Source organism: Palaemon carinicauda, chromosome 41 (genome assembly GCF_036898095.1).
Source record: "Palaemon carinicauda isolate YSFRI2023 chromosome 41, ASM3689809v2, whole genome shotgun sequence".
Taxonomy (NCBI): Eukaryota; Metazoa; Arthropoda; class Malacostraca; order Decapoda; family Palaemonidae; genus Palaemon; species Palaemon carinicauda.
In genome coordinates this window covers 10,259,298-10,267,735 of record NC_090765.1, presented here as the reverse complement: position 1 = coordinate 10,267,735, position 8,438 = coordinate 10,259,298, and the positions used below count along the sequence as shown (strand labels likewise).

Genomic DNA, 8,438 nt, shown 5'->3' with positions numbered 1-8,438 from the left:
CTCACGAAAAGACGAAATCATTGGTCTCTAAATTTTAATAATATTAAATCGAAGAATTGAATTGGATTAGACCATTTTAACAGCCTTTGGATAATGTTTATTCTAGAACTATAGATTCCATAATTCTGTCCCTTTTAAACAGTTTAATTTGAAAAACTGTGGTGGCCTGGCCACGTCACTCGAAAGCTGCCTTACTATTGGTTGACTCATTCCACCTCCAAGAAATGTAACCAATGAGAGCATTCGCTTCTGTAGTCTTTTAAAGGAAGTGGTCGTGTCAAGTGTACTGTACCTGGTCGATGTGTCGTTGGGAAAGGATTTATGCGTACATTTGTCCTATTTTCCCGTGTTTGAAGCTGAATTGATAGAATATATGTATATTTTGTCATTCTGGGAGGTTTTGTGATGATATACTTCAAGAAAAACGTATTGACAAAGCTTTGTGAACCCGAATTTCGTGCCAGAAGTGAGTAAAGCTTAGAATAACGACCTACGGAAACATTCACCATGATTTTGTGAATAGTGTGTGGCGTTATGCAATTGGGCGGTAAAAGATGCTATTGGAAAACTGCTCAAATCAATTTCAACACAAAAATTGTTTGCCTAGATTCAAGTCCAAGAAAGCATGAGAGATGTGTTTAGACAGGCGTTGGGGTGAGTACCATCGTGTGATGTTTCGTGTTTGAAATGTAAACAATGATTAATGGTTATCTTTATAATCTGTGACCTTTATATTAAAAAAAAAACGGGGAAAACTTCGAATACGCTTATATTGACTTGCAATTTTATAATGAGAAAATATTGCAAATATGCTAACTATGTAGATTGTGGGATTGGTTTCCATACGCCTAGGCTAACTTAAGTAGATTGTGGGATTGGTTTCCATACGCCTAGGCTAACTTAAGTAGATTGTGGGATTGGTTTCCATACGCCTAGGCTAACTTAAGTAGATTGTGGGATTGGTTTCCATACGCCTTGGCTAACTTAAGTAGGTTGTGGGATTGGTTTCCGTACGCCTAGGCTAACTTAAGTAGATTGTGGGATTGGTTTCCATACGCCTAGGCTAACTTAAGTAGATTGTGGGATTGGTTTCCATACGCCTAGGCTAACTTAAGTAGATTGTGGGATTGGTTTCCATACGCCTAGGCTAACTTAAGTAGATTGTGGGATTGGTTTCCATACGCCTTGGCTAACTTAAGTAGATTGTGGGATTGGTTTCCATACGCCTAGGCTAACTTAAGTAGATTGTGGGATTGGTTTCCATACGCCTAGGCTAACTTAAGTAGATTGTGGGATTGGTTTCCGTACGCATAGGCTAAGTTATGGGGTATTGTGGGATAGGTTTCCATACTCCTAGGCTAACTTAAGTAGGTTGTGGGATTGGTTTCCATACGCCTAGGCTAACTTAAGTAGATTGTGGGATTGGTTTCCGTACGCATAGGCTAACTTATGGGGTATTGTGGGATAGGTTTCCATACTCCTAGGCTAACTTAAGTAGGTTGTGGGATTGGTTTCCATACGCCTAGGCTAACTTAAGTAGATTGTGGGATTGGTTTCCATACGCCTAGGCTAACTTAAGTAGATTGTGGGATTGGTTTCCATACGCCTAGGCTAACTTAAGTAGGTTGTGGGATTGGTTTCCATACGCCTAGGCTAACTTAAGTAGGTTGTGGGATTGGTTTCCATACGCCTAGGCTAACTTAAGTAGGTTGTGGGATTGGTTTCCATACGCCTAGGCTAACTTAAGTAGGTTGTGGGATTGGTTTCCATACGCCTAGGCTAACTTAAGTAGGTTGTGGGATTGGTTTCCCTATGCCTAGGCTAACTTATGGGGTATTGTGGGATAGGTTTCCATACTCCTAGGCTAACTTAAGTAGGTTGTGGGATTGGTTTCCATACGCCTAGGCTAACTTAAGTAGATTGTGGGATTGGTTTCCATACGCCTAGGCTAACTTAAGTAGATTGTGGGATTGGTTTCCATACGCCCAGGCTAACTTAAGTAGATTGTGGGATTGGTTTCCATACGCCCAGGCTAACTTAAGTAGATTGTGGGATTGGTTTCCATACGCCTAGGCTAACTTAAATAGATTGTGGGATTGGTTTCCGTACGCCCAGGCTAACTTAAGTCGATTGTGGGATTGGTTTCCGTACGCCCAGGCTAACTTAAGTAGATTGTGGGATTGGTTTCCGTACGCATAGGCTAACTTATGGGGTATTGTGGGATAGGTTTCCATACTCCTAGGCTAACTTAAGTAGGTTGTGGGATTGGTTTCCATACGCCTAGGCTAACTTAAGTAGATTGTGGGATTGGTTTCCATACGCCCAGGCTAACTTAAGTAGATTGTGGGATTGGTTTCCATACGCCTAGGCTAACTTAAGTAGATTGTGGGATTGGTTTCCGTACGCCCAGGCTAACTTAAGTAGATTGTGGGATTGGTTTCCGTACGCATAGGCTAACTTAAGTAGATTGTGGGATTGGTTTCCGTACGCATAGGCTAACTTAAGTAGATTGTGGGATTGGTTTCCGTACACCTGGGCTAGATTAAGTAGATTGTGGGATTGGTTTCCCTACACCTAGGCTAACTTAAGTAGATTGTGGAATTGGTTTCCCTACACCTAGGCTAACTTAAGTAGATTGTGGGATTGGTTTCCGTACGCATAGGCTAACTTGAGTAGATTGTGGCATTGGTTTCCATACGCATAGGTTAACTTAAGTAGATTGTGGGATTGGTTTCCATACGCATAGGTTAACTTAAGTAGATTGTGGGATTGGTTTCCATATGCCTAGGCTAGATTAAGTAGATTGCGGGATTGGTTTCCATACGCCTAGGCTAACTTAAGTAGATTGTGGAATTGGTTTCCATACGCCTAGGCTAGATTAAGTAGATTGTGGGATTGGTTTCCATACGCCCAGGCTAACTTAAGTAGATTGTAGGATTGGTTTCTGTACGCATAGGCTAACTTAAGTAGGTTGTGGGATTGGTTTCCATACGCCCAGGCTAACTTAAGTAGATTGTGGGATTGGTTTCCATACGCCTAGGCTAACTTAAGTAGATTGTGGGATTGGTTTCCATACGCATAGGTTAACTTAAGTAGATTGTGGGATTGGTTTCCATATGCCTAGGCTAGATTAAGTAGATTGTGGGATTGGTTTCCATACGCCTAGGCTAACTTAAGTAGATTGTGGGATTGGTTTCCATACCCTTAGGCTAACTTAAATAGATTGTGGGATTGGTTTCCGTACGCCCAGGCTAACTTAAGTAGATTGTGGGATTGGTTTCCGTACGCATAGGCTAACTTAAGTAGATTGTGGGATTGGTTTCCGTACGCATAGGCTAACTTAAGTAGATTGTGGGATTGGTTTCCGTACGCCTGGGCTAGATTAAGTAGATTGTGGGATTGGTTTCCCTACACCTAGGCTAACTTAAGTAGATTGTGGAATTGGTTTCCCTACACCTAGGCTAACTTAAGTAGATTGTGGGATTGGTTTCCGTACGCATAGGCTAACTTGAGTAGATTGTGGGATTGGTTTCCATACGCATAGGTTAACTTAAGTAGATTGTGGGATTGGTTTCCATACGCATAGGTTAACTTAAGTAGATTGTGGGATTGGTTTCCATATGCCTAGGCTAGATTAAGTAGATTGTGGGATTGGTTTCCATACGCCTAGGCTAACTTAAGTAGATTGTGGAATTGGTTTCCATACGCCTAGGCTAGATTAAGTAGATTGTGGGATTGGTTTCCATACGCCCAGGCTAACTTAAGTAGATTGTGGGATTGGTTTCTGTACGCATAGGCTAACTTAAGTAGGTTGTGGGATTGGTTTCCATACGCCCAGGCTAACTTAAGTAGATTGTGGGATTGGTTTCCATACGCCTAGGCTAACTTAAGTAGGTGGTGGGATTGGTTTCCATACACCCAGGCTAACTTAAGTAGATTGTGGGATTGGTTTCCTTATGCCTACGCTAACTTAAGTAGATTGTGGGATTGGTTTCCATAGGCCTAGGCTAACTTAAGTAGATTGTGGGATTGGTTTCCCTACACCTAGGCTAACTTAAGTAGATTGTGGAATTGGTTTCCATACGCCTAGGCTAACTTATGGGGTATTGTGGGATTGGTTTCCATACGCCTAGGCTAACTTATTAAATTGTGGGATTGGTTTCCATAGGCCTAGGCTAACTTAAGTAGATTGTGGGATTGGTTTCCATACGCCTAGGCTAACTTATGGGGTATTGTGGGATTGGTTCCCATATCCTAGGCTAACTTATGTAAATTTTGGGATTGGTTTCCATACGCCTAGGCTAACTTAAGTAGATTGTGGGACTGGTTGCCATAGGCCTAGGCTAATTTAAGTAGATTGAAGGATTAGTTTCCATATGCCTAGGCTAACTTATGTAAGTTGTGGGATTGGTTTCCATATGCCTAGGCTAACTTAAGTAGATTGTGGGATTGGTTTCCATACACCTAGGCTAACTTATGTAAATTGTGGGATTGGTTTCCATACGCCTAGGCTAACTTGATTAGATTGTGGGATTGGTTTCCATACGCCTAGGCTAACTTCAGTAGGTTGTGGGATTGGTTTCCATACGCCCAGGCTAATTTAAGTAGATTGTGGGATTGGTTTCCATACGCCTAGGCTAACTTAAGTAGATTGTGGGATTGGTTTCCATATGCCTAGGCTAACTTAAGTAGGTTGTGGGATTGGTTTCCATACGCCTAGGATAACTTAAGTAGATTGTGGGATTTGTTTCCATACGCCTAGGCTAACTTAAGTAGATTGTGGGATTGGGTTCCGTACGCATAGGCTAACTTAAGTATATTGTGCGATTGGTTTCCATATGCCTAGGCTAGAATAAGTAGATTGTGGGATTGGTTTCCATATGCCTACGCTAACCTAAGTAGATTGTGGGATTGGTTTCCATACGCCTAGGCTAACTTAAGTAGATTGTGGGATTGGTTTCCCTACGCCTAGGCTAACTTAAGTAGATTGTGGAATTGGTTTCCATACGCCTAGGTTAACTTATGGGGTATTGTGGGATTAGTTTCCATACGCCTAGGCTAACTTATTAAATTGTGGGATTGGTTTCCATAGGCCTAGGCTAACTTAAGTAGATTGTGGGATTGGTTTCCATACACCTAGGCTAACTTATGGGGTATTGTGGGATTGGTTTCCATACGCCTAGGCTAACTTAAGTAGATTGTGGGATTGGTTGCCATAGGCCTAGGCTAACTTAAGTAGATTGAGGGATTGGTTTCCATATGCCTAGGCTAACTTATATAAGTTGTGGGATTGGTTTCCATAGGCCTAGGCTAACTTAAGGAGATTGTGGGATTGGTTTCCATACGCCTAGGCTAACTTAAGTAGATAGTGGGTTTGGTTTCCATACGCCTCGGTTAACTTGAGTAGATTGAGGGATTGGCTTCCATACGCCTAGGCTAACTTAAGTAAATAGTGGGATTGGTTTCCATATGCCTAGGCTAACTTAAGTAGATTGTGGGATTGGTTTCCATACACCTAAGCTAACTTATGGGGTATTGTGGGATTGTTTTCCATACGCCTAGGCTAACTTAAGTAGATTGTGGGAAGCATTGCATAAGCTTAGGTTAACTTACATAAATTGTAAGAAAAAAGACATAGGCCTAGGCGATCCAGAATGGGTCATAGGATAGCATTTCAAAGGCCTTGGATAACCTAATTCATCCTTGGGAAAAACATTTCATAGCCCTTAGGTGAATCTACGAAAGCATTGAATAGCCCTATGCTAAGAAGATTGTAGTCAAACTTGCATAAGAATAAGCTAACCTAAGTAAATTGTTGTAAAGTGTTACATAGGTGTAGGCTAACCAAAGTAGAGAAAGCATTGCATGGGAGATGGCTTACTCAAGTAAATAGTTGAAAAGTATTGATTAGCAAATTGGCAAATAAATTGAATATTAGTAGGCTTACATAAGTAAATTGTTTGAAAGTGCCCTGTTTAGCCTAACTAGGTTGTTGGAAACCATTGCATGGGCCTCTGGTGGATAGTATTGCATAAACCTAAGCTAACCTAAGTGCATTTTGCGAAACTATTGTATACCCACAGCATAACCTAAGTAAATTGTGGTAAAGAATTGCTTGGGCTACTGGAAAACCAAGTAGATGTTGGGAAAAAACATGTCTGAGGACCTGTAGTAAACTAAGTAAATTGTTGTAAAGCATTATATAGGCTTACGTCATCATGAGTAAATTGAAATAGTGTATAGGCCCAGGTTAAGCTTAGTAAATTGTGAGAAAGTGATGCATATTCCTAGGCTGTCCAAGTTGGAATGACATTTTTTTTTCGGGGAATATGAAATATGGTTATCCATTATATTTTGAAATGAAATGATAAAACAACAATGTTTTTATGGTCTTGTTTTAAATTTTGTGGCTTATTTTCGCTTAGCAAAAAATGCATTACTAGAAGAAGGTATTATGAGGCAGACATGGATGACGTGATTTTGTCTTAAAATGATTATGCACACAAAATACACGTTTATCCTTATATATCTATCTATGTATCCATATATATATATATATATATATATATATATATATATATATATATATATATATATATATATATATATATATATATATATATATATATACATATGTATTATATATCTGTATATAACCATGATCAGCAAAGCTATACTAGTTAGGGCCACCCATACTAGGTTGGTTTGTTTTGAACGATCAGAAGAATCAAGGTCTTTAGACTTTGGGAAGAATATAACCAACCATCAGCAATCCTCACTGGCCAGCGTGGCGATAAAAAAACTGGACAAACCCCAGACAGTAATTGATATGTATGAGGCCTTCGTCTTCCAGTGGACTAGAACCAGCTGCATTTGTTGTTATTGTTGCATATATATATATATATATATATATATATATATATATATATATATATATATATATATATATATATATTCGAAATCAAGTTCATTCTTCTATTCGAGGGTGGTTTAGAAAAAAAAAAACAATAATCATAGCCATATCCATCCGTTAGTTTTTTAATTGTGCATGAGCTTCATGTTTGGTTGAAATCATTCCCAACTTAAGATACTTCATAAAAGTAAACGGAAGGCTAGTCAACAATGCATCAAATATCCTAGATTCATAGGTATAGTTCGCCTTAGAATCATCTATGTGCACTCTATTGCTTCCTGGATATCAAGGCCTCCCCTTTTCAGTAATTCCTTCACATTATCTATTTAATATTCTTCTTACCACTTTTAGATTATGGACTTTTCCCTATCTATTGCCATTCGTTATTTCCACATGACGGTGAAACTTCAAAGTACTCTGGTCAATTATTTAACCTACATAACCGTTTAACACTCTTACTTTTCAAAAGTACAACCTTATAAGCCCAAGGTCTCCAACAGGAAAAAAAATTGCCTAGTGAGGAAAGGAAATAAGAAAATAAATAAACCAAAATTAAGTTAAAATATTTTATGAATGGTATCAACATTAAAATAAATTTTTCATAGTTAAACCAAAATAATAAGGAATAAACATAAGGATGATGAATTTAGCATAATAATTTGCCTGAGTGTATCCTCAAGCAAGAGAACTCTATCCCAAGACAGTGGAAGACCATGGTACAGAGGCTATAGCGCTACCTAAGACCAGAGAACAGTGGTTTGATTTTGGAGTGTCTTTCTCCTGGAAGAGCTACTTACCATAGCGAAAGAGTCTCCTCTACTATTACCAAGAGGAAAGAAGCCACTGAACAATCACATTGCTTTAAAGCGAAGAATAATTTTTGGGCAATCAGTGTTGTCAGGTATATGAGGACAGGAGAATGTGGAAAGAATAGGCCAGACTATTCGGTGTATGTGTAAAGAAAGGAAGTATGATCTGTAACCAGAGAGAGGGATCCAGTATAGTACTGTTTGGCCAGTCAAAGGACCCAATAACACTAGCGGTTGTATCTCTACCAATATTTCCCCCAGGCCCTGCCACATTTCTTGCTTCTCCTATTTCGTGACTTGGTTCTTCCCTTCTGACTACATACTACATACTCTTGATACATAGGAGCTTATACCTCCAGCATAAAAAAAATGTTTAGTTTTTTTTATAACATAACACCCGTACCATACATTTTCAACACCATCCACAATGTCCTTTATTAGATGTCATTAGGTTTTCCTAGGCTCATGGTTGACACAGTCTCTCTCTCTCTCTCTCTCTCTCTCTCTCTCTCTCTCTCTCTCTCTCTCTCTCTCTGCTAACGCAATTGAAAGGTTGGGTGCTATGACCGAGTGATTTAGTCTGTAGGCTACACATATCTGGAACTGTATTCATTCCCAAATTACCGTCCATTAGTCCACCCAGCATCCCATATCGTCTGGAAAAATCTACATTTTATGAACTTGAGAATATAAAACTAGCCTGTCCATGGGCGAAA

The 8,438-nt window shown here is 39.4% G+C and overlaps 1 long non-coding RNA gene across 1 annotated transcript in view; it reads left to right on the top strand.

Moving 5' to 3' along the window:
- Positions 1-282: 282 nt before the first annotated feature.
- Positions 283-8,438, top strand: part of LOC137632235 (uncharacterized) — a 189,441-nt gene continuing 181,285 nt past the window's right edge. Inside the window, exon 1 of the long non-coding RNA XR_011042023.1 lies at positions 283-654. This is a non-coding gene — a long non-coding RNA (uncharacterized lncRNA). The remainder of the gene's footprint in view (positions 655-8,438) is intronic.